General features: G+C 37.1%; 1 protein-coding gene across 2 annotated transcripts in view; it reads left to right on the top strand.

The window, feature by feature from the left end:
- Positions 1-26668, top strand: part of LOC131438857 (zwei Ig domain protein zig-8) — a 701379-nt gene that overhangs the window by 144187 nt on the left and 530524 nt on the right. The window lies entirely within an intron of this gene.

The following is a 26668-nucleotide window of genomic DNA, read 5'->3' as shown; positions in this document are numbered from 1 at the left end:
TATGAGACAACACACGATATTTTTAGAAACAGATTGGAATCATTTCGACGTTTAAAATTTTTTGGATCGTTTTCGTTACCTTTCGTTTAAAGTTTTAAATTCTACTGTGCAGTTAATTTGGAGAACTTAAAATAAACAAAAAAAGAATTGTTACTTCTTTGGCATTAGCCCTTCTAAAAACAAAATGCAGAACCAGAGATGCCATTTATACTGATTTATCTGTATTGTATAGATTTTTGCGTTCGCATACTGATTTAAATCAGATTACAGATTTTATACAGATTTTCTAAATTTAATACAAATTTGTAAAGGTTCATAAAAAGTGAGAAGTTGACTTTTCTCTCTGAGTATCTGTTAGTACTTTATTGCAGTACTTCTTTAAAAGTTTATTAATCAACGGACAAATCACATGTAAAAATGGAAATCTTTTGTGCAAATAATTGATGATGAACACTGATAGATATTTATATTAAAATTTTAAACCAATTTGAACTGATTCATTTTATTAGTGAAAACAGATAGAGCAGATACATATTCTCTATGAAAATATCTGGCATCTCTGTGCACAGTCGATGAAACACACACACACACTTAACAGTGCTATGGTGATGTACAGCGGAAAGAAACCAGTGCTACTAGATTTGCCACAATGGTTATTTCATTAGTATTTAACACGCTTTTTCTGGTAATATTCGAAGCCGAAACAGTTCTATTGAAATATAAATATCAACAATATAATTAAACTAAGTATGATCGTAGCGTATGAAGTCCCTACTCACATCCAGTCCCCTGAACCATGCCTCAGTCGATATTTTAGAAATAATTGAGTGCATCCAGCGAACCAGATCATCTTTATTCCAAGAAGCTTGCCAGCTGGCAAGAGTTCTTTGGCGAGACGCGCTATAGAATTCGTTGAAAGCAATGGGTCTCTCATAAATTTCACCACCAATAGCACCACGTTTGGCTACATTATCGGCTCTTTCATTGCCTGGAATGGAGCAATAAGCTGGGACCCAAACTGCTGTGATTTGATAATTATTGTTCAATATGTCGTTCAGGCACTGTTTTATTTTGCCCAAGAAAAACGGTTCATTTTTTCCAGCAGCGTTTGAGCGATAGTATCTGTGAAGAGAAATAAATGCTTGGAGATAATGTAACGATTACATTCAAACTATAATGAACTGGTGCTAACTCTGCTATATAAACAGATGCAGGTTCTTGAAGCCTAAATGCAGCCGAAACATTATTGTTGAACATACCAAACCCAGTAGCCTCTTCAATTCGTGATCCATCCGTGTAAAATTTGTAAATATATTTGGGATTTCCATCTAGCGTAGGTGTTCCGGGATTCCACGCATTTCGTTCTGCATGGATGTGTCGAAAAATAACGTTGAGTCAGGAACATTTAGTAGGCTGTCACGGATAGGAATATATCTTGAAGGGTCGATTTCCTGTGACATATGGTTAAAATATACTGTCATGAATCTTGTTTGAGATTGAAGCTCAACTATCCTTTCGAAGTTATTAATAACCAGGGGATTCAGTACCTCACATGTTATTAGCAGTCACGATGAAAGCTCCCAAAAACGATTTTTCAATGGAAGAACTCCCGCCAGAACTTCAAGACTCGTTGTATGTGTCGAATGCATGCAGCCTAAAGCAATTCGCAAACAACGATACTGAATTCGCTCCAGTTCTATAATATGAGAGTTTGCAGCGGAACGAAAGCAAACGCATCCATATTCCATCACTGAAAGTATCATTCTCTGGTACAATTTCATTACATCTTCCGGGTGAGCACCCCACCAAGATCCTGTTATAGTTTATTGTTGAAAATTTACTCTTTGTTGGCATTTTGTTATCAGATACCTAATGTGTCCTCCCCAAGTGCATTTGGAATCAAACCACACCCCGAGGTATTTGAAAGTCGAAACCTGTTTGATCATTCTTCCCATCATATGAAGTTGAAGCTGCGCGGAATCATGCTTTCTTGAAAAGACGACCAGCTCTGTTTTCTCCGCAGAGATTTCGATACCCAGATGAACAGCCCAAACGAACAAGTTATCTAAGGTATCTTGCAATGGTTTTTGCAGATCAATAGCTTTGGGTCCAGTAACATTTTCCAATTGTCTTAGTGTGCATGAGGTTACTAGACAGCTGTCAATGCCATTCACGTAAAAATTAAAGCGGAGCGAACTGAGGCATGAGCCTTGCGGAAGACCAATGTAGCTTATTCTGAATGTTGACAAATCGTCATGTGAAAGATACTTGCATTTCTCTGACAAAAGGTTGTGCGAATAATTATTTATAATCGTTGGAAGTCCATGTTGATGAAGCTTGTGTGTAAGAGCATCAATGGAAACTAAATCAAATGCTCCTTTAATGTCTAAAAATACAGATGCCATTTGTTGTTTTTGAGCGAAGGCAATTTGGATGTCAGACGAAAGTAATGCAAGGCAATCATTCGTCCCTTTATTTCTACGGAAGCCAAACTGAGTATCTGACAACAAACCGTTCGTCTCGACCCAAGTGTCGAGACGTCGTAGAATAATTTTTTCGAACAATTTTCTGATGCAGGACAACATCGCAATGGGTCTATATGAGTTGTGATTGGAAGCTGGTTTCCGCGGTTTTTGAATGGCGATAACTTTCACTTGCCTCCAGTCAGGTGGAACAATATTTTGCTCAAGAAACTTGTTGAACAATTCCAACAAACGTCTTTTTGCAAGGTCGGGCAGATTCTTCACCAAGTTGAATTTAATTCTGTCCAACCCAAGAGCGTTATTGTTACAAGACATGAGTGTGATGGAAAATTCCATCTTTGAAAAGGTGCTTCTATTATTTGGAGAAGACTCCCTAATAATGCTATGCGTAGGAACAGAATCTGGACAAACTTTCCTCTAAAAATCAAACATCCATCGGCTCGAGTATTCCTCACTGTCATTTCTCGTTAAGATTCCTCGCTCGTCTGGCCGTATTCCAAAGAGTGCTCATTGAGGTTTCTCTTGACAAACCTTCGACAAAATGTCTCCAATAGTTACATTTCTTGGCCCAAAGTATGTTCTTGTACTTGGTTTTTAAAATCAAGAATATTTCAAAATTCCGAGAAGTTCCTCCTCCTCGTTTTGAACGTCTTGAAAGCATTTTGTTTCGCGTGTTTAGCATCTGAGCCCTCTTTGTCTCACCAAGGGTTTGTAGGGCTTCTGTTAGACGATGGACCAAGAAATCGTTTGGTTTGTGCTTGTTCAGCGGCCTCCAGAAACGAACAAACGAGGAAGTCATATTCTTCAAGTGGGGGAAGCTCTTCCATTGAGTTCAAGGTACTTGACATACGACTTTGGTATTCAATCCAGTCAACATTTTTTGTCAAATCATATGAAATACTAACTGAATTAGCAATGCCTTTGTTACTGCTGATTGAGATGATGATTGGTAAATTATCGCTACCGTGTAAATCAGAAAATACTTTCCAGGTGCAATCTAGTCGAATTGAAGTCGAGCAAAGAGATAAATCTAATGCACTTGGACACCTAGGAGGTCTTGAGGATGCAATGGTTCTGTACACTATGAATTCGCTGCGACGTCTGTTGAAACAGAAGTTCAATTTCATAAAAAAAACTTGCTTCATTTCAAAAGCAGCTCAGCAGTTGAGCAATTTCACGGATTGAAAACTGTTTTCAATTTTTGCTTGGCTATCAATAGTATCTAAAGTTGATAAGATTTTGATTGTTCTTTCTAGGGTATAATTGTCAATTTGATACCAATTTGAAGAGCCGTATCTCTTCTGTCAACAGATCCAACAACCTCAGGATTTTCAACCGATACAAACATGTAAATTAGATTCAGATTTTCTTTCTATGATAAATGGCAATCGAAAATAATTTAATTACCCTGATCTCCGTCTGATTAATTGTTGTGATTGATGCTTCGATATCCGAAGCATTGGTTCCTCTGGCCCGTCAGTCTCTCAATTTGTGCAGTGTTCTAATTCGAAATAGAAAAAAAAACACATTTCGGCACCATGTTGAACAAACACACCCAAAACTCGTACCGCCGGGTGGCGTTATGATTCAATGCAATGACTGCATGACCAGGCCATATATTCGGATGAACCTTCTACCACCTTGTTCGGTCTCGAAAACATACCAACCTCGCCGGAATGTGAAGGTGAATGAAACCTACACTCGTGACATATGCATATCAGCAAGCGCAAATCGAATGTTGCTTCCGATGCCAAACCACACCAAACCTGGAACTTCACAAATGAAGGCGTCCCCCCTTACAATGGGCCGCAATCAATTTCAATTAATTTGAATTTCAAATTAAAATTCAAATGATTCAATTAATTCTCTGTCACATTCTCCGTACCACGGCTTCGATGGAGCTGGTCGGTCAGTTCAGCTTTGGTAGCCGTGGTCTCGTGTTCCCCTGCATGTATGCGCATATATGCATAGCACTTTCTCGACCAAAGGACTCGTGGCACGTCCTGCAAGAACTAATGATGCAAAATAACCACCCGGGCACGTTCGGCATCACAAGTTAGAAAGGCAATAAAAATGGTCAGCTAGCTCCCGAAGATAGTGAAACCGAAGTTTGGTTTTTTGTTTGCCCTTGTCTCTGTCTCGATTAGTGTAATGGGCAAGAACTGGAGAACAAAGAGAGATACTATCAAAAATGGAATGCAATGAAAGTGCGAGGATTGGTGGGACTAAAAAAAGGGAAAGGGAGGAAAAAGCACAGTCGCCGAACGGGAGTGGAACTCGTTTTGGGTCGGATGCCGGGCAGAGCGAAAAAAAAAACATCAAAGGATCTATTTTTTTTTGTTTGAGATTAACTTGCACCAAAGACCAATTCAGGGTTACGAGACGTGATGCAGAATTCAGATAACGAGTGTGGCGGAAAATACAGTTTCGGAAAATATCACTTTCAACAAGGATAGCAGTTTGAATGGCTGATGTTAAATTCTGTTGCATAATTTAAAGCGCTTCCGAAATGAGCAACTACTTCAAGTGGGAAAAAAGAAACAGAATTCAGAGCTCCTGTCACATGTTTTGAATCAGGACACATTTCAACAGTTAGACAAGTGACCGAAAATTTCAAACAGCTTAAGTAATTGAACTCCTCCCTCGCAAAATGTATGTGCTTTCGAACGTTATGAAATGTGTTTTCTTGAACACATAAAGACACACACACGCGCGCACAAAAAACCACCAACAAAACAAACAACTACTTTCAGAAGTAGCAAAATGTTGTGTTTCTGCTGTTTCAGGTTTGTTTCCTCGTTCTCTCGTGACGCCCACCGCTCAGAACCGAGCCGTCGAGTTCCACCACGAAAAAAGCACAGAATCTTCTGTGCTGTATAATTAATTAGCGAGATTAAACAAAACAAACCTGTCACGGGTGGAATCTTGTATGCGAAAAGCTCCTCTCAACCCGGTCCGGAAAATGCGCGCCGTTGCGCCGGGCGTTGATGGGACCAGACTTCGACCGGAGTCGCTGATCATGAAAACAGCCATGATTAATCAACAAAGTTTGTCACACAAAAAACGCAAACAACAGCCGCGTTCAGTAAGTAGCGAGCTGCCAGCTCAAGATTCTGTTATGCGGGGGATTCGACCTGCCTGCTTCGAAAACAGTCAGTTTCAGTTCTAACTTGTTATTTAGTGTACATACAATCAAATGGATTGTTCCAGTTCCGGAACAATTAATGTACACAAATTCAAGAAAAAGCAAGGAAATGCAAGTTTCAGCAACACTGGAGAGCAGTTTCTATATTTTTCAACAAACTTTGAATTAACGAAAGCGTCCCTTCAAGATAAACACTTTAATAGATAAACTATTAAAATTTGAAAACTTGACATAAAAAAACGATTTTTGCCTTTCTCATATAGAAAGGTTATGCAATCGCTGTGAAAACCGAATTTACAACCGAGGCGCGCGCGCGTGTGTGTGTTTGTGTGCGTGTGAGTGTGTTTGTGTGTGTGACAAATAATATTCTTGAACCTCATTTTGATCCGACTTCCGGTTCCGGAATTACAAGGAAATATGTGCAAATTAATTAAAAAATGCGCACTCAATTATCTCGGAAACTTCGTAACCGATTTTCACAAACTAAGAAGCAAATAAAAGATTTCGAAATTCTTTGAAAAGTCCCCGAAAAGTTGATCCGGATCCGACTTCCGGTTCCAGTATTGCAGTGCAATTAGTGAAAATTTTCAATTTCATGAGTATTTTTTCACAAGCGTTCGCGAAACAAGGTGCACATTTTTATAAAACTTACTGCTAAATTCATCTATTTGGCAGATCTCGTTGGTTAAAGAATATATAAAACTACTTTGGAACTACTAGTCCCCGGTTTCTACTTCCGAACGCACCGGTAATAAAAAAGAAAAGCTCCAAAAACGGAACTCACTTCGATTTCTCTGGAACGGTTAAATCGATTTTCACGATACATATTAAAGCTCTCGTTGTCTTTCAATGTGCTGTGCCATTTCATCCTGATCCGACTTCCGGTTCCGAAATTATAGGGCGATGAGTGTCAAAACGTTCCGAATGACGATGCAAAGCAAGTACGCGACGGTACGTGCGGCTTTGCTCCGTTTGCTGCGTGCTTTGTTCAATTCCGTATAGCGTGCAGTATTGCCACATTAAAATTTATATTTTTCAGGTAAAAAAAATAAATTCCTTATTCTTTTAATCAATTTGTACCTACTTGTTAGTTTTGTTACAAAATTGTGATAACGATGCTTTTCTATAAAATTACACCTATTGCCTATGGAAAGTATGTTCGAGCCCCGACCTGGAAGGATTCTTACTCCATAGTACTAGCCATGCAATGATTCTGTACACTAAGAATCGGCTGCGAAGTCTGTTGAAACAGAAAGGCCAAATTCCACAAAAGGAATGTAATGCCAGGACTTTGCTTTTGCCTATGGAAAGTTCATGCAATCACTTAAAAAATTGACTAGTGAAAATTGGCCCAGAGGGCTAAGTGTTCTATATCAGTCGACACAGTTCATCGAGTACGCAAAATGTCTGCCTGTGTATGTGTTATTTTGGCATTAAAAATGCCTTACTCTTCACTATATGGGGCCGGGTGTCAATTAAAAGTTTCAAAAATAGTCGCGTAACCTTTTTGTGTCATAATTTTGAACGTTAATAACTCGGTCATTTGTTAATGGATTGTTATAATTTAACAACCAATCGATTCGGAAACTTTTAACTTAAACATGTATGACGACGTAGTTTCAGTATTTCAATAGAATACTATTGAAAAATTGGTTAGAAGTGACCTATGTTTTCATCCACCAATCCCTGTTTTACAAAATGACGTCAACTTTTTGTTCGGCATAGGAGGCTTTGCGTCATGCATAAAAAACACCACATCGTTATGCGTAGTATGAAGGGAAATCTATAAATATAGGCTGCACAATATTTCTTTGCCTAGTTGATGTTTGACTGTGAATGAAACAAGTAGCTCGTCCAGTGAGCTGATGACTGGATTGTATATACGTTCACTTGCTGGATTGTCGCTTTTGCATTATGTGCTGGTGTAATTTTCTGTTGTCTGCACAACACCGCTTCGTGTTCGCTTGAATATCTTATATATCATCTAGCTATTGAAGAACCGAATCAGCGTGGTTATCGGTTCTTTTAAAATATCCCATGTATTTAGCAAATTGTTGGTAGATTTTGCCATTAAAAATGCCTTACACTTCGCTTCCCGAGGCTGGGTGTCAATTTAAAACATGCAAAACTAATCGCGTAACATTTTTCTGTCATAATTTTGAATGCTCATACCTCAGTAATTTGTTGATGGATTTATATAATTCAACAACCAATCGATTCGGAAACATTTAACTTAAACTTATGAGATAACGTCATTTGAATATTTCAATTGCATACCATTGAAAAATTGGTTTGAATTGAGTATTTTATTTTGGTTTTCTGGTAACTATCAGACCAGTTTAGAATTATCGGTGATAGATTTTTCGGATATAATTTGCAGCGCTTGTTCCTCGATGATTTGTTAATGGATTTTCCTCATTTAAATGATTCCAAAGCTTCAATATTGTAAGCTTAAAAATGTTTTAATTTGTCAACGGATCGGTTTGCATACTTAAATCTCCATTCCCATACGAACAAAACGGTGGCGCGAAAATGGATTCAGTATAAAGTTGTGTTATGATGATAATCATAGATACTTCTTCTTCATTATATGTGACTGAACAAGTTGTTGTCCCGCCAGGAATTAAACGCTTCAAAAGATTCAAAATTAAATTCTGAAACTTATCTAAAAGCGGCCTCCTCGGTTTGGTAGTATAAATGAGTTCCACAGGCTCACATATACAGTATAATTAGATGCAATATCATATAGTATCAAAGATAAACTAAAGGTAAGTTTACCTGCGATTTTACATGTATCGTTTGAATAGCAACCCTCGTAGAATTTGGTTAACCGCCAGTTTCAGTTTAATCATTATTAGCTTCTAAACAATAAGCGTCTGATGGCTACACGCGTTGTAACTATGACAATGTTCATTCATGTGTTAATAACATCAAGTTACAATATGAACAAAATTTCTGAATTTTGTTGCGTATCCATTCCGTATATTCCTAATATGCCAAAGCGAAAATTAATGTAAGTAACTAAATATTTTATGCGGACTGTTTCACAAGTTTTCTTCCTCGTATTGTTGCCATATTATTTACCGACACTTTCCGAAGACTATCGACGATTTTGAAAAATGATTAATAAAATACACTATTACTGAGTTTACTGGTACAACATTTTTCGCTAAAATAAATAAAATTAATGAGTTTGTACGTTTCTCGAAGATTATTATCATAAAATAAATCAGTTTCATTTGTTCAGGTTTAAATCTTTAGGTTGTTTGTATCTAAAATTGAGCTTTCTAGTTCTAGTAGAATTCTAGTTAAAGGACGTTATTCAAAATCTTAACAATGTAAAAAATTGTGGAAAGGGATCAAAATTGAATAGAATTTATTATCAAGAAAGAATCTAATTGTAAATTTTATCATTCGCCAACAATCTAAGCGCTTAAACTAGAGCAAGTTTGTAATTAGTCAATTGAAAAAGTTTTTAGTTTAGTGTATCGTCATCATTATCATCTTTATTTTTGTATTTATTATGAAGACCCTAGAAACGTTCCATTTTTAATGTTATTGTGCTCGGTCGTGTCTTGAATACAACCCTCTAATTTTTTTTATTCAGTAATCATTTGACAATCTGCGCGTACAGTAAACAACGAGCATTAAGGTAAAATTCAGTGCCAAAATTAGACGCGCAAAATGTCAACCACACGAATTGAACGAATCATCGCACAAAGCGTATCATGCAAAACCGACACATAGAAATGTGGAATATTTTCAGCGATTGAGTGCTTTGGGCTTACGACTCGTTTTGTTCGCTAGTAAAACAGACTTTAAATATGGATGATTATAAACCACTAGCTGACCCGTCACACTTCGTCTCCCCCGAACATTATTTGACCGAATTTATGTTTTCGGACAGCCGAATTGGTAAACGACTAAGTAGTGCACGTTTATCTCCATTAGTTTTCTGATTACTTAATCTACAACCAACGGAATTCGACACACATTCGCTTTAGCTCAAAAAAGCAATATCACCAAAAATTATTGTGAAAATGTGAAATATTTCTGTTAAGAAAAATTGGGGCATATGTACATATTGTCATCCCATCCTTTGAGTCAATAAAGAATCTTTCTCTAATGGCTTCGACATAATGGATATAGGGTGCCAAGCTTTCTCTTCCAGGTGTGATTCTTGCTTTCGGTAATGGATAAAAAAGCTCACTAATCAGAATTTTGTATTGATAAACTTAACACATACTTACAAAGCATACAAAGCATTCTGAACAGTCCGTTTCAAGGAATTACTCATACTTGAATGTTCGCCCGACGCAACAGAATCAACTTTAAAACAGTTCCTTGTACAGTTTTTAAGCAGCGAGAAAGTTTTATCAGAACTTATCTGTAGTGCCAAAAAGTGCCACGCGTACTTTAGGGCTCTAATAAAGTGAATATTTTTCAGGTATTGGTCTTACCAATTTGAACATTCTTTTCAGAATACGAAATATAAAATGGCGGTATAAATCCATTATGATAATCATATTGAACATTGATATCTAATTGCCACTTATTGTGTGCGCTATATCATTAGAAAGCAAAATGCAATGTAAATCTATTAGTTTGACATTAGCGCTTCTACAGAACAATCTTTTCATTGATTCATTTAAAAATTTTCTGATTTGTTAAACTCGCGCTCATAATGACCAATATTATTTATCTAACTTCTATTACACACAATCTATCAACTGGTAAACGGTATCAGAATTTATTTTCTAAAATAGTCATATGCATTCCGTAATTGAGTCATTTGGCAAGCAATAATTGTGACATCCAATGAAGCACGTGGCTCGAAATGACAAATAACATGAAGCAAGTATGCATGTGAAATCTCCACAGAAAAAAAATAAAAAATAAAAAGGAAGAGTGGAAACTGGGTTAGGTTTGGAATCAAACGAAAACGACATTATTCAACTCGTTGCGCGTCAATCGTAGATCTAGCAATCATTGACAAAATTGGAACATTCCATTGTCCATACAAAACAACTTTATGGATTTTTCCCACCTTTCCGGCAAGTTTTCCTATTTTTTTATGTACGAACCCGGTGTGGGTGGAAACTAATCAAACAAAAAAAGAGGCTGCAATCTACAAGCCATTTCGCGCACTCTCATTCTGCTACTAACGCAGAAGGCGATAGCACCCAGTCGACGCCATTCTATTGACCAAATGTCATCATAGACGCTCGGGGAGGCATGAGATAGGAACTTGTGAGGACTTAGTTATCTCACCATTTGACGACCATGCGATTATGAATCTCATAAAGTTTTTTTTTCGATATTCTTATGAATTTTGAATTTCCAAATCCAAGCAGCCAATGCCAAACAGATTGTAAGAAATTTTTTCTTCGTATTTTTAAATTTATGACTTATACATTGCTATATGTTCCAGATAACTATAATCTACCAAATACTTTCTGATACTTCCAGTAAAATGAAAAAATAAAAGATAAGTTTTCAAAATGAAATGTAATTACAATTCTCGTTTCCTCCCGGTGAACAGCCAAAAGGTTAAAGCCGGGGTGAAATAAATGACATTAAGAATAATTTTGCCACTTCCAAAAAGGTACCCCTGAGAATTGAGAAATAGTAACTTCATTCACTACGAGTTCATTTGCGATGTTTTAAATGCATTTCAATAAGTGAAAAAATCATAAAATCGATCTAGGATTTCTAAATTTAAGTTAGGAATTAATATGACATTATTTTCAATAATTTACTTGTCAACCCCGTCTCGAAAATACAAAATACTGTAAGCCGCCTTCTCAGATTTTAATAATTCTACAGCTTTCTTGACAGCTATAAATTATTGAAATACATTTGCCTATCGTGGACAAAAAGTATTTTAGTTCCTTCAAAAATTTACGAGAAGTTGAGGAATATTATTTACTAATACCCAAAGGTTTTTACACATAAAGCTTGATTCAGATAGAATTGGAACAGTCACAATTGTCTGTATTTCAGTTATTTATTATTGAATTCAAGATCTTTTTTTATGGAAATGTAGCGTTTTTTCATACTTTTAAGAAAAAATACGGATAAAGTTATTCGTCACGGTTTCGAAGGAATTCTCGTATTTTTCCTGTAACACGGCTCATTAGGCGGCGCACACCTTCTTCGTACATCGTTTTAGCTATCTTATTCCACCAGGTCGTCATCTGATTGATGCCTTTGACAACCTTTTCCTTTGCCTTGAGTCTCCTCTTCATGATTGCCCAGTATTTATAAATAGGGCGGAACTGGGGGCAGTTGGGTGGGTTAAGGTTTTTCGGAACAAACTGGACCCCTTTCTCTGCATAACATTTTTGAGCGACTTTGCTGTAATGACAGCTTGCCAAATCTGGCCAAAACATTACGGGATGGTCGTGGGATCGAATGAATGGCAAAATTCGTTTTTGGAGACACTCTTTTTGGTATAGTTCCGATTTTTATTGTCTTATTTGTAACGAAAACTTTCGTGTTTTTGCCACAGCTGCAAATGCCCTGCCAAATCATAAATTTTCTTGCAAATTTGTCAGCAAAAAACAAATTTAAATTTGGCTGGAACATCCCCCCGAGCCGTTTCCAAGTTTTCGATTTGCGGAATGTCAAAAATTATACGTGAAGCTGACAAAATTCCCGACACGTGGGCGCCAATAACTTCCAAATTCGTCCACTATGAGCGCCACAATATGAGCAAAAGTTTGTTCCAACTCTAAATGAAGCAAGCTTTATCTAGAACGAAAATGAAATCAATAAAATACACCACCATAGTTTTCCTCAACTATAAACCTAATCTACTTCAATTATTCCTTTTTGGGGACCTGCGAATATCGAACAAATAATGACAAATAAATTCAACAGAAGAGTTTTCACTATGTAATAAATGAGTTTTTGAACGGGTCGTAAACTCGTATGGCTTGGTTTATCACAATACGCTTTGTGCGATGGTTCGTTCAATTCATACAGCTGAAATTTCGCGGGCCTTATTTTGACAATTAATTTCACCATAATGTTCGTTCATACCAAACATTTTATAAAACATCAATTTTCAGTTCTTTGTGATTATCTCATACCACTGAAAATTTCATCATAAATTGCTGACAATATTTCTGATGATATGGAGGAAAAATATGAGAAATGCATCAAATGAATCAAAGAAAACTTTTAATAGTGAAAAATATCAGCATTCTTCATTTTGTACTACGTTGGCCCGAGTGGACGATTTTTTATTTTTTTATATCATTTATTTTACCCCGGCTTTAACCATGTTGGTCGTTCACCGGGTAGAGTTGACGATTCAATGCATAGGGCACTGGTCTTAAAAACCAGTTGTCGTCTGTTCGAGGCCCAACCCGGAAGGATTCTTGGTGTCACTAGGATCTATAGTTTCTCCTGAAGTGCATGAGAAATAGTAAAATGTTATTCACCTATAACCTAGGGTTTTTTGCACATAATTAAAACGAAATGAAACAAACCAATAATAAATTTCACCCTAGTTTTCCTCAACCATAAACATAATCTACTCCAATTACACTTTTCAAGAAACCGTCGAATAACGGTAGAAACTAAGTAGTACTAATTAACAGTAGGTTTAATATATAACTTATCAGTTTTTGCAATGACTGAGTGGAAACATATATTGGAGAATCCAAATGAATGAAAACCTTACAGAAAAGATGATTTTTTGGGAAAAGATACGCTCAGAGACAGGACTCAAAACTTGTTCGTGCCACCCTAAGCCTTGTGACGCAGCTCTGAAACACGGCTAGGCATGACAAAGCGTACATCGAACATGGTCTGCATCCTAGCCGTCTCACGACCGGTACCGGTACATCCAAACACCTTCTCTGTTCATCAAACACTAGTCTTCTCGCTCTATACCTATTTTCCGCTCAAGCATTGAGTAGAAGAGTGTGTTTATAATCGCTTGTCATCTTTTCTATGGGTTCTAGTCGCTGGATGAGTTCAGCGACAGGCCCTATGAAGGTCTGCCCTGTCCTACCAGGAGCAGATTGTTACGGAAAATCAAATTCAAATTAATAAATCGGTATAACTGATCGTTTTGTTGTTTAACACAATCGATTTTATTCTGCGTGTACATAAACTGCTTTACGAGCAACAATTCTGGCCCGAAACGTTATATGTGCGAAAAGGTACGCATTAACACAAGCTTTTGGTTTAATTGAAACAAACTCTATCTAAGGTTATTGGTACAAAATTGAAAAAGGATTTAAATATAATTCACTTCTTTTATAAAATGATTTTAGATGAAGTATTGTAATCATGCCAAAGATGTTGTTCTGTAAAATGGAATGAACAATTTCAATCAATTATAAGAGAATTTTTTTTGTTTCAATTATAGAGGTTTTAACCTTAAGGTCATTCACCTCTTTGGACCAGAAAAGCTTTCTAACCCTATGTGCGGTGTTGGCGCAGTCCGAGCAAGTTCACCGAACTCAAATCAGCAGACCACAGTTTGTATTGGTGGTGCACGCTTTTAGCTGCAAATTTATTTCATTTAATATAGGTTTCAATAAATTCAATAAAGCTTACAAATTTCGGTTATCTTCCTTGTTCTTCCTTACAGTATTTAACCTCACTTTTTTTTATTATTTTTTTTTTTTTTTTAATAACTATTTATTGGAATATGAGTTAAAATTAAATTATTAAGATTTAAATTGGGTGTTCAGCCACAAGTGGTGACTTTTCAGCCCTGTTATATATATATATGATTTGGTTATTACCATGAAGACATCATTTGCTTCCGCAATTCTGAGATTTTTGTGTAGGGAAAATTCTAAACCTACTTGTATTGTGTAATGGGGAAAAGGAACTTATATACTATCTTACTAACTAATACAGAGAGCGAATCGATTCAATTGAAGATTGCATCGATTTTTGTCGGAATTTGCTTATAATATTATGTGACATTACATCTAATGGTTCTATATTTGTGAGTCTGTGTAACTCATTTGTACTAAACCAGGGAGGACGCTTCAGAATCATTTTCAGAATTTTATTCTGAATCCTTTGAAGCGTTTTCTTCCTGGTGGAACAACAGCTTGACCAAATTGGTACCGCATAAAGCATGGCTGGTCTGAAAATTTGTTTATAAATTAACAATTTGTTTTTTAGACAGAGCTTAGAATTTCTGTTTATAAGAGGATATAAACATTTAATATATTTATTACACTTTGCCTGGATTCCTTCAAAGTGATCCTTGAAAGTGAGTTTTTTGTCATACGTTAAACATAAGTATTTAGCTTGATCACACCATGTCAATTCCAAGCCATTCAATTTGAGAATGTGATTATTGCTTGGTTTAAGAAACGAAGCTCTTGGCTTGTGAGGAAAGATAATTAATTGCGTTTTTGCTGCATTTGGTTTAATTTTCCATTTTGACAGATAATCACTGAAAATATTTAAACTTCTTTGTAGGCGACTGCAGATCACTCTTAGATTTCTACCTGTGGCTAACAGACTTGTGTCGTCACAGAATAACGATTTCTGACAACCAACGGGTAGATTTGGAAGATCAGAAGTGAAAATATTATACAAGATTGGAGCTACACTCGAACCCTGCGGAACACCGGCTCGTACGGGTAGCAATTCAGATTTACAATTCTGATAGCTAACCTGAAGAGTACGATCAGTTAAATAATTTTGAATCATTTTGAGCAAATAAATAGGAAACTGGAAATCAGACATTTTTGCTATTAAACCTTTGTGCCAAACACTGTCGAATGCTTTTTCTATGTCTAGAAGAGCAACTCCAGTGGATAACCCAGAAGATTTATTTGCTTTTATCATGTTCGTTACTCTGACAAGTTGATGAGTAGTTGAATGTTCATGACGAAATCCAAACTGCTCTGGTAAAAAAATTGAATTCTCATTTATATGAGACATCATTCTCAACAAGATAATTTTTTCAAAAAGTTTACTGATAGAAGAAAGTAAGCTAATTGGGCGATAACTTGATGTTTCTGCTGGGTTTTTATCAGGTTTTAGGATAGGAATTACTTTAGCGTTTTTCCATCTTTTTGGGAAGTAAGCTAATGAAAAACACTTGTTCAAAAATTTTAACCAGGAGTCTCAAGGCAACATCGGGAAGATTTTTAATAAGAATATTAAAAATTCCATCATTACCAGGAGCCTTGATGTTTTTGAGTTTCCTAATAATTGATTTAATTTCATCAAAATTCGTCTCAATAATGTCATCGTGTGATAACACTTGGGTTGAAATATGATCATATTTCAGTGAGACTTCATTTTCAATAGGACTCACAACGTTTAAATTAATATTGTGGACACTCTCGAACTGCTGAGCTAGTTTTTGAGCTTTTTCACCATTTGTAAGAAGTATTTGATTTCCTTCCTTGAGAGCAGGAATCGGTTTCTGAGGTTTCTTAAGAACCTTGGAAAGTTTCCAGAAAGGTTTAGAATATGGTTTAATTTGTTCAACTTCTTTAGCGAAATTTTCATTTCGCAAAAGAGTAAATCTATGTTTAATTTCTTTTTGTAAATCCTTAACTATGTTTTTCATAGCAGGATCACGAGAACGTTGATATTGTCGTCGACGAACATTCTTCAACCGAATGAGCAGTTGAAGATTGTCATCGATGATAGGAGAATTTAATTTAGTTTGAGCTTTGGGAACTGAAAGATTTCTAGCTTCGATAATATAATGATTCAAATTATCAATTGCTGTGTCGATGTCCGCAGAATTTTCTAAAATAGTTTCATGATCCACATGATTTTCAATGTGAGATCTGTAATCCAACCAATTAGCTCTATGATAGTTGAAAATAGAACTAATTGGATTAATTATAGCTTCGTTGGAAAGTCTGAATGTTACAGGAAGATGATCTGAGTCAAAGTCAGCATGTGTAATCGGTTCACTACAAATGTGACTTTGATCTGTTAGAACCAGATCAATTGTAGACGGGTTTTTCACGGAAGAGAAACAAGTAGGATTACTGGGATGAAGAACTGTGAAGTAACCAGCTGAGAGTTGATTATGAAGTATTTTACCATTACTGTTATTTTGCCTACAATTCCACTGGACATGCTTAGCATTTAAGTCCCCTATTACGAAAAATTTCGATCGATATCTTGTAAGTTTTTGCAAATCGCCTTTAAAGAAATTTAATTGTTCGCCGGTGCATTGGAATGGCAAATATGCTCCAGCGATGAAATAAATTCCATGAATGGTTTCAACTTCGATTCCCAAGCTTTCAATAACTTTAGTATTGAAAGAAGGTAAAATTCGATGTTTAATTTGCCGTTGGACAAAAATGGCAACTCCACCACCCATTCCAGTAAACCTGTCAAATCGATGAACCACATAATGTGGATTACTTTTCAATTTTACATTTGGTTTAAGAAAAGTTTCTGTCACAATGGCAATATGAATTTTGTGAACTTTGAGAAAATTATAAAATTCATCTTCACTCGATTTCAAAGATCGAGCGTTCCAATTTAAAATACTCAAATAATTATTTAACATCACTGTTAAATTTTAAATTCATTATAATATTATTTGCAAATTTCCATCCGATTTGAAATGCTTCAAAAAGTGATGAAGTCGAATTCATTTGGATGATCATTTGAAAAAGTTGATCTTGTAGGTAGATCATTTTATTTTCAGTTATATCGCCTAAATCGACTTCATTTAAAGAAGCGAATGGCATTGAAGGAATATTTGTAGGTAGACTGCCATTAGAAGAAGATGATTTGGCCGGTCTACCTATCAATAAATTGTTTTCGTTAAAAGAAGAACTGCAAGGCGGTCCTGTGTTTTGATTATTTACATTAGAAGAAATAGGTGATAGATTTCTACCTAATATACCAGCATAACTGACATTAGAAGAAGATGATGACGAGGTCGATCTACCTGTCAATAAATTGTTTTCGTTAGAAGACGAATTGACAGGCGTACCTGTTTTTTGTTTCGAAGAAATCAGTGCCTTAAAAGAATTAGGCGTGGCATTTGAAACGGTTTTTTGATTATCAGGTATGTTCTGTAAATTTAAGGTCGTTGATTTGACTTGTTGTCGAAGCGAACGAGCGTTTAAAATTTTTTCCCTGACAGGACATTTCAAATAATTGGATTTATGATTTCCATTGCAATTTGAACATGAAAATTTATCAGTGGTTTCATTCATTGGACAAACGTCTTTCGAATGCGATTTACCACAATTCAAACACCGTATATCCATATGACAATTTTTGGTTCCATGACCGAAGCCTTGGCAACGACGACATTGCGTTAAGTTTGCAATACGATTATGCCGTTTATAATGTTCCCAATGAATTTTAATGTGGGAAATGAAACGTACTTTTTCTAAAGTTTTCAAATTGTTTACATCACTTCGATTGAAGTGTATTAGGTAAAGCTCATGGGAAATTCCAGAGCGTGGTTTAGAAGTACCATTCGCTCTTTTTTTCATAAGTACAGGGTGATTTTTTAAGAGCTTGAGAACTTTTTTAAACAATAAAACGCATAAAATTTGCAAAATCTCATCGGTTCTTTATTTTAAACGTTAGATTGGTACATGACATTTACTTTTTGAAGATAATTTCATTTAAATGTTGACCGCGGCTGCGTCTTAGGTGGTCCATTCGGAAAGTCCAATTTTGGGCAACTTTTTCGAGCATTTCGGCCGGAATAGCCCGAATTTCTTCGGAAATGTTGTCTTCCAAAGCTGGAATAGTTACTGGCTTATTTCTGTAGACTTTAGACTTGACGTAGCCCCACAAAAAATAGTCTAAAGGCGTCAAATCGCATGATCTTGGTGGCCAACTTACCGGTCCATTTCTTGAGATGAATTGTTCTCCGAAGTTTTCCCTCAAAATGGCCATAGAATCGCGAGCTGTGTGGCATGTAGCGCCATCTTGTTGAAACCACATGTCAACCAAGTTCAGTTCTTCCATTTTTGGCAACAAAAAGTTTGTAAGCATCGAACGATAGCGATCGCCATACACTGTAACGTTGCGTCCAACAGCATCTTTGAAAAAATACGGTCCAATGATTCCACCAGCGTACAAACCACACCAAACAGTGCATTTTTCGGGATGCATGGGCAGTTCTTGGACGGCTTCTGGTTGCTCTTCACTCCAAATGCGGCAATTTTGCTTATTTACGTAGCCATTCAACCAGAAATGAGCCTCATCGCTGAACAAAATTTGTCGATAAAAAAGCGGATTTTCTGCCAACTTTTCTAGGGCCCATTCACTGATTTGCAAGCGTTGCTCGTTAGTAAGTCTATTCATGATGAAATGTCAGAGCATACTGAGCAAATAATAATGCATGAAAATCATAACCTCAAAAAATTTGAGCAAATACTAATGCATGAAAATCCTAACCTCAAAAAAATCACCTTTTATTACTTGGGAAGGGGCAAAACCAAGCAATTCTTTTAATTCATTTTTAATTTCATCAATACTTTGATCATTTGATAATCCTTTCAAGACAGCCTTGAAGGGTCTGTCTGATTTTATATCATATGAATAAAATTTATGAAGTTTCTCGGACAAATATCGAATAAGACGTTCGTAATCTTCCAATCCATCCACCAAGACTCGACATTCTCCTCTTCGTCCGATTTGAAATGAGACTTTTACTTCCGGGAGAAAAGTAGAAAACTCAATCCGGAATGCTTTGAAGTCGGAAATCATCACCGTCACTGGTGGCATAGATTGTTGTTTCTTCCCAGAACGACAAGCGTCCATTTTGGGAATTTTGAAGAATTTTCTTCTATGTCGCTACAATCGGATTCAGGAAGAATCTCGTAAATATTGTTAGACGGCATAGGATCAACGGAAGGGAAATCCGTCCGTTGTCTTTTATTTTCACATTCAGATTCTATAAGATCGTGAATGTTATTAGAAAAATGTTGAATAACGGATTGTGATTTATTCCGTATTGAATTATTTTTAGCCTTAGGCTTGTTGCCTTTCCGGTTGTACGCAGGCATTTTTGAAATGAATGAAATTTTAAATTAAATTAACTAGGCTAAATTAGTCTTCGATTAGACTCCTAGCTAGCCTTAAAAAAGGCTGATTAATTTCTTAGTCACTCTAATATCACTCTTTGTATCACTTAGTCACTCTAATATCACTCTTTGTATCACTTAGTAACTTAGTTAGTGATTCAGGTAGCCTTGAAAAAGACTGAAGCCTTGAATGAATGAAACTCTAGGTAGCCAGAAAAAAATTTCCAGGAGCCAAGAGCTATACGCGTGCGGTGCGAACGACTGTTCAACACCGACTGATTTAACCTCACTTGTTCCGTACTATCACCTCTGTAACCGTACTAATTAGCATTTAACTTAAGTTTACGTTTCGTCTTCGACTCATCAGTGCGTCAGCAGATTATGCTGACGCAAACCCCCGGATCAACATAATCCGCTGAGCAGACGTAAAGTTAATGCTATTTGCAAGACACTTTTTTGTACACAAGAAGTGTAACGTCTAAACTGACGTCTCGAACGAAACAAGTTTCGGCTTAACTTTAATCAATTTAGTTTTACTTACTTCCGTACTATTAGCCGATAAGTAGAGAACAAATTTAGGATAACAATTTACTCATAGAATAACAAATTTTGCAAACTTAGGTTATCAAATTATGAGAAAATAGTAATGATTATTTTTCACGTCTGCTCCGTCCTGCATGTGGTTTGATTTTGACATTTTATTTTGCTCTAGCTCCCGATGTACCATTTCTTTCCTGCACCGACCTGTCATATACGACCGTGTTGCCAGTTGTCCACATGCGGGGTTGGTGATCGAACGCAGGTGGGCTGCATGATAGGCATAGCATTTTTCTTATAAATCAAATGATTAAATTGACTGCCGTTAGTGCCTTTTTCACTAGCGAACAAAACGTGTCGTAAGCCCACATTTTAGAAAATTTCAACTTCGAGTTATTTGTGAAAATTTATCATGAATTGCTGATCATATTTCCGATGGTATGAAGAAAGCATTATCTTGCTGCGTTAAAAACAACAAGAGATATTCACGATTAGGTTCTGCCTATTCTTGTACAGAGTGGGTTTTGAAACGGTGCAACAGAGTCTAGTAAGATGTATTTACGTCAAAAACTCCCCATCTAACTTTTTAGTTTTCCGCACTATTTTGATCTTAGTTTCGTAAGCTTAGGAAACTTTTTATAGTTCTCGCTGCTTGCTTGTTCTCCACCAGAGCGCGCTCACGTTTGGTTTCATTTGTCTCCTCCTTTAATGCTACTTTTGTTGGAAAATCGGACAAAATTTGGATCAATCGGTGCTTCCGACGTTGACACTGCTTTGAAGCAGCTCGTGCACTCACTACGGAGGTAACGGCGATCAGGTAACAGCAGTATTGAGTAATTTAGGAAATGAAGCAAGACGTAAAAATCTAATTAATTGAATTTTGAAGAAAATCGAAGACATTCAGAACACTGAAGCTTCAGCCGGATGACATAGATAAAACATTTCCTAGTGAACAAAAAAATCATCCTATGTGTGAGCCCCTCGAAATATTCCAACCAATCAGATTCAGAATTCCACATTCACCTCCGATGAACGAACACTTTGCAAAATCCAATCGCATAGCTTCGAAAGCATTTACCTTTGATAAGTCCAGCAAAGCAGGCTGTGATCTGTTCGATTCATCGGGTGAGTAGTTGAACACACGGCCTAACCAATCATCGATCTGCCCCAGCGTGAGCGAGTCTGTGTGTGTGTGTGCGAGTATGTGCGGTTCAGCTGGAAAGCAATCCATTCACTATTCTGTACAGAAACAAGTCAATCGATGCATGAAATCGGAAAGCGACATGGAACTATCGAGCGAAAGATGACAGAGATTTTTTTTCCTTCTAGAATTGTAAGCTGGCTCTGAGTTCGGAGTAATTTAAAACGAGCTCAAGATCGAAGATGAAAGCGGATTTGCCGAAAGACCAACATTGCGTGATTCACCAAAAAAAAACCCCTTCACGTGTATTCGAAATTTAATCTCGACTGGCCGGAGACTGACTGTTCCTCAATCACACTGCACTTCGAGGGGTTTGTCCTGTCGTGTTCGGATGTTGGACCTCCAGTTCACTGCATCCCGTCGAGTGCAATCCGGAACCGGTAACGGAATGTGATGGTAAATGGATTTCAAACTCTCGGTGCTCGGAAAACTTTCAATCCCCACGAGGGAACGCTTCGGGTTTCGCCGGATTCCACACAGAAGACGTCCCATCCAATCAGGCTTTTTAGCAAGTGGATTGTGTTTGGACGCACGAAACAGTCGATAAGCGACCCAAAGTGATCATGACACAATTTTAGCCGCTTATAGCATCATCCATCGGTGCAGATAACAGAAAGCTGAGTCTTCTAGCGTCAAGGATTTCATGTAGAATTCAGCTGGGTGGTTTTCTGGGACGAACTGGTCCCGCCGGGGACCCGATAAGTGTGCAGTCGGTAGAAGAAAAGGAAAATTAATTGCTTCGGTTGCCGCTGGTAATTTGTCTAAATTATCAACGGCATCGAATGGAAAGAACTTTTGCTCGCAGCGATCAAAATAGGAAAGAAACATTCTGTTGTACACAAGTTTGTTGTTACATCTTTTTAACGACTTGTGAAATTTGAATACATCGGCTGGGTTACGGGTTTTGGACCGAAATACTAATGAGCTGCTCCGGATAATAACAGCAGAAATGGAGGCAAAATCAGAATTGAATTGATTCGAATTGGATGAAATATTGCACACGTCTTCAGTATGACAAACCATTTGTTTGGTACGAATGGAGACATTGTTTGATTCAAGACTAATTTTTAGAAAGGGGGAATGCATTCTTGAGTGAAAATTGCTTCAATTCGTTGTTACTTGGAATCTGTCATTGACAGAAAAATGCTGTTGAAAAACAAGTACACCCAAACCTCCGTTTACGTAAACGTTTTTTACGTTACCTCTTTTTACGTAAACTTTTTACAAACAAAATCCCAAATAACGTAATCTTTTTCTACGAATCAAATCCCAAATAACGTAAACTTCGGAAACGATGTTTGAGGTGGTTATGAATTCTGTTTTAGTTCCTTATATGTAGAATTTCGCTTTATTTAGGGCAATTTTTCAGCAATTTCAACAGTCTCTTTAATCTGATTTGACTGATATTTTAGCATTTTCCAGTTTCCTGTTGTTTCCGGCTATAATTTAGATCTGCCGCAAATATTATACTACTGCTTCAAAAATTTTAATGCCTACTCATGAAACCCGTTCCGAAAATATGCATATTGTGAAGGTATTCGAGCAGTTCGAGTAATATCGACACATATTGTAAGGGTTTTCAGAGTATATCAATAAACCGGAAGTTGCCATCTTGGAATTCATAACCACCTCAAATATCGTTCTCCAACATGTACTCATCAAACCCGTTCCGAAAATACCCGTATTCTTATGGTTTGTAACGAATATCGATGAATCGGAAGTCGCAATGTTGGAAATTGATGCAACGGAGAAAGTACTTTTCCTGAAAATACTAATAATTTTTGTTCCATAGTTATCCATTATATTATTCTTTCTGTCTTTTGTCTTTCTGTCTTTTTGTCTTTCTGTCTTTCTGTCTTTCTGTCTTTCTGTCTTTCTGTCTTTCTGTCTTTCTGTCTTTCTGTTTTTCTGTCTTTCTGTCTTTCTGTCTTTCTGTCTTTCTGTCTTTCTGTCTTTCTGTCTTTCTGTCTTTCTGTCTTTCTGTCTTTCTGTCTTTCTGTCTTTCTGTCTTTCTGTCTTTCTGTCTTTCTGTCTTTCTGTCTTTCTGTCTTTCTGTCTTTCTGTCTTTCTGTCTTTCTGTCTTTCTGTCTTTCTGTCTTTCTGTCTTTCTGTCTTTCTGTCTTTCTGTCTTTCTGTCTTTCTGTCTTTTTCCGTTTTACCTTTTGAAAAAAAACTACCTTTCTAACGGAGCCTCGGAGACCCATTGTGTGATATGCCATTCGATTCAGCTCGATGAGGTTAGAATATCTTTCGACCAATTTTTTCACCACTAAATTTTCTCGAAGATGGCTGGAACAAGATTAGACTCGCTTGGAAACTACTATTTGTTCGTTAAACAAATTGTCGAATAGTTATCATTTACGATTTCGGTGATATAGTGGCATAAGTGACGTAAAAGTCAAAACTCATTATCGCTCAATTTTCTTGGATAAGGATTAACCGATATCAATAATTTTAGACTCGTTCAAGATTAAAATTGGGCTGTCATTCGATTTTGAAGATTATATGGCTGGCACTTCAAATTTCGGAGATATTATTGCTGATACACTTGGTTTGAGAAATGTTGCCAAAATATTACAGAAACGCTGAAGCGCGCTTTTTGTCAACTACTCAAATGATCTGAGTAAATTGGTGTCAAATATGAGATCAAATTCGTGGAAGAAATGTTTTTAATAAAATGGCAAAATCTGTGTTAATGAGACTGGGTCGATGAACGAGAACGGTATTATAACACCACTAGAAGTATTAAGAATAGTTTTTTCGTAATGTACCATGAGCAATAAACTAAATTTTTCAATATTTTCAAATAAATTATAACACGAAATTAGTAGAAAAAAGCGATTATTATAACGACACTTTAGTAGACTCATATTTTCGTAGACTCATATATTCGAAATTTATTTATGCAAATTCGGATGTAGAAGTTATGTATCTATTTTGCTCTAAACCGTATCCAACTGGGAATAAGAATAATTTTTCATAAACGGAATTTCTGATTAACTGGAAACATGCCGAGACAATATATCAACACGCTTGGGAAATTGACCGAAAAAGCGATCCTGAAATAATAATTCTCGGTTCCTTTTACGATAACAAGAATATGAAGCATAATGGAGCCTCATTTGCAATTAATCTACTCTATGACAGTAAAGAATAAACAATTCCAGATTCAGCCAAATCAAAAGCTTTATACCGCACATCCGTGAAAAAAACACCCCGCTCGGTACCGAATCCTTTTCCAACAACCAAGCTTTTTCATGAAACCCGAGGGAGCGCTTACCGGCTGAAAGTTCCACTTCTCTATATTATCACACGCATTAATGTGGGGTAATTTTAGGCCATCAATGAGGATAAAAACACCTCCCGCCCATCCACCCAAGGCTCACACGTTTCGTTCCAAATTCACATCGGCGAGACACGATAATGACTGTTCGAGAAATGCGAAACGCAGAAGTATAATTATGAAACTGGCGTAACTTTCCGGTAACTGGCGAGACACACCTGGGATCGAAATGTTCCCAGCACCTTATTATTATAGTAGCAAGCATAATTATTTCTACCCGTTGAAGCGCACCTCTGAAATGGGAAAGGGTGCCGTCGCGTGAAGCCCAGAAAATAGTGTGCGGTAATTGTTTACTCCTTACTCATTTAGCTGGTAGTTTGTAGAGCTTTCAACGAAAACATATTCTAACCATTATGGTTGAACATCGGTGAATTGCTTTTTCGTCCATTTAGCTGGCACCCGATTTTGCTAATGGTTTTCATGGTTTGAACAAGCAAACCCTCCCCGATCCGCCCACCCGGGAGTGCAATAACTCACTATTCCGAAATTCAATTTTCCCGCGTTACTTCGCATTCGTTTCATATTGTTTTTTTTTTTTCATTGAAAATTATGTCTACTTTAAAACGTTTCGCGATCAAAAGCTTTTCGCTTCCGTAACATTTTCTCGCCCAGTAGAAACCAAACACCACTGCCAAATGCTGTTCGTCCTGTTTATCCCTCACCACTAGAAGCAGCGACCTTCTCACGACCTGTGCAAAAGCAGCAAAAAAACAAAAACTACTAGTAAGAACCCATACAACCGAATTGAAGCGAGCACTGCACGCGAAAGCACAAAATAAATTTTCATCCATTTTCCACCCACTGCACTCGGGGTTGACTCACCGAAATGATTATTATACCGCCCAGCTGAAAATCATCGTTTGCCGAACAAAAAAAAAACAAGAAAGTCCCGTCCATTTCAACCTACAGTCGCTAGTTCGGCGCTTTTCCATTTCACACGGCATTTCACACATCGCACGTTGCGTTGCACTGGTTGATTCGGTTCGGTTGACCACCAGCCCGCCGGTTTTTCCGCCGTTTCAGGAACAAACGAATGAAACGAGGTTTAATTAAAATCCTATCTCTTCCATTCGGACCAGACAGCACCTACAAAAGCACACTCCGGTTCTCGTTTGTCATGCATTCCCAAACACACACACACACACATACCAAGAATTGTGTGCCGGCCGGAATGTGTTTACACTCTTCTGGCGGTATTTCGGCTCAAAATTTTTTTTTGGGACATTTCCCGAGGGAAAATTGGCTTTTCTAGAGGACGACTGACCGAGTGAGCAAGCGGCTCAAATTGGGTGCCATTTCTGAAAGCATAAATATGGTATTAGACCGAGGAACGGAGAGCCTCTCGTTCGTCTTATTTAGCCGCAAAAGGTTTCTGGTTAAACCTCTCTTCGAATTCCATTTTTTTTTTAGCTGTTGAGAGCTTGGGGATGAAATTAGATTAGTAAACAGTCTGTCGTGGCGAGATTTTCAGAATACAAAATGCTGTTCGTCAGAAGAGTTATATATTTCGTGATTTTTTTTTTCAGTCGGAACCACGCTTTGAATTTTAAGTTTTTGACACTCAAATGTGTGAAGACAGACATGGCATCCCAAAACACCAACGCTTGAGGGAAGTTCCTTGAATCTTGGCTCTATGAACATGTTCTTCGCTCGCACTGGAAATCATACTGGTGCTGATATTTAAAACATTAATGCATACATCTCCGTTAAACTTGAACGGTCTTCTTCTGCTCAAATTGCGGAACCTAACCGGAGACCATTTAGTAGAAACAGGAAATGAAAAATTATAGAATGATAGTACTCAAGGGAGAGCAAGGGTGTGAATTTATAGAACGGAAAGGTGAGACGTGACAGAGGGAGCAGAAATCTTTTAGTGACTTAACTTTTACCTTCTACCAGAGGAGTCGGGCTTAGACATCTGATCGTCCTGTTTCTACTAAATGG

This window comes from Malaya genurostris, chromosome 3 (assembly GCF_030247185.1).
Source record: "Malaya genurostris strain Urasoe2022 chromosome 3, Malgen_1.1, whole genome shotgun sequence".
Classification (NCBI taxonomy): domain Eukaryota; kingdom Metazoa; phylum Arthropoda; class Insecta; order Diptera; family Culicidae; genus Malaya; species Malaya genurostris.
Note: the sequence above shows the minus strand (reverse complement) of the source record. Positions and strands in the feature narration are given on the sequence as shown.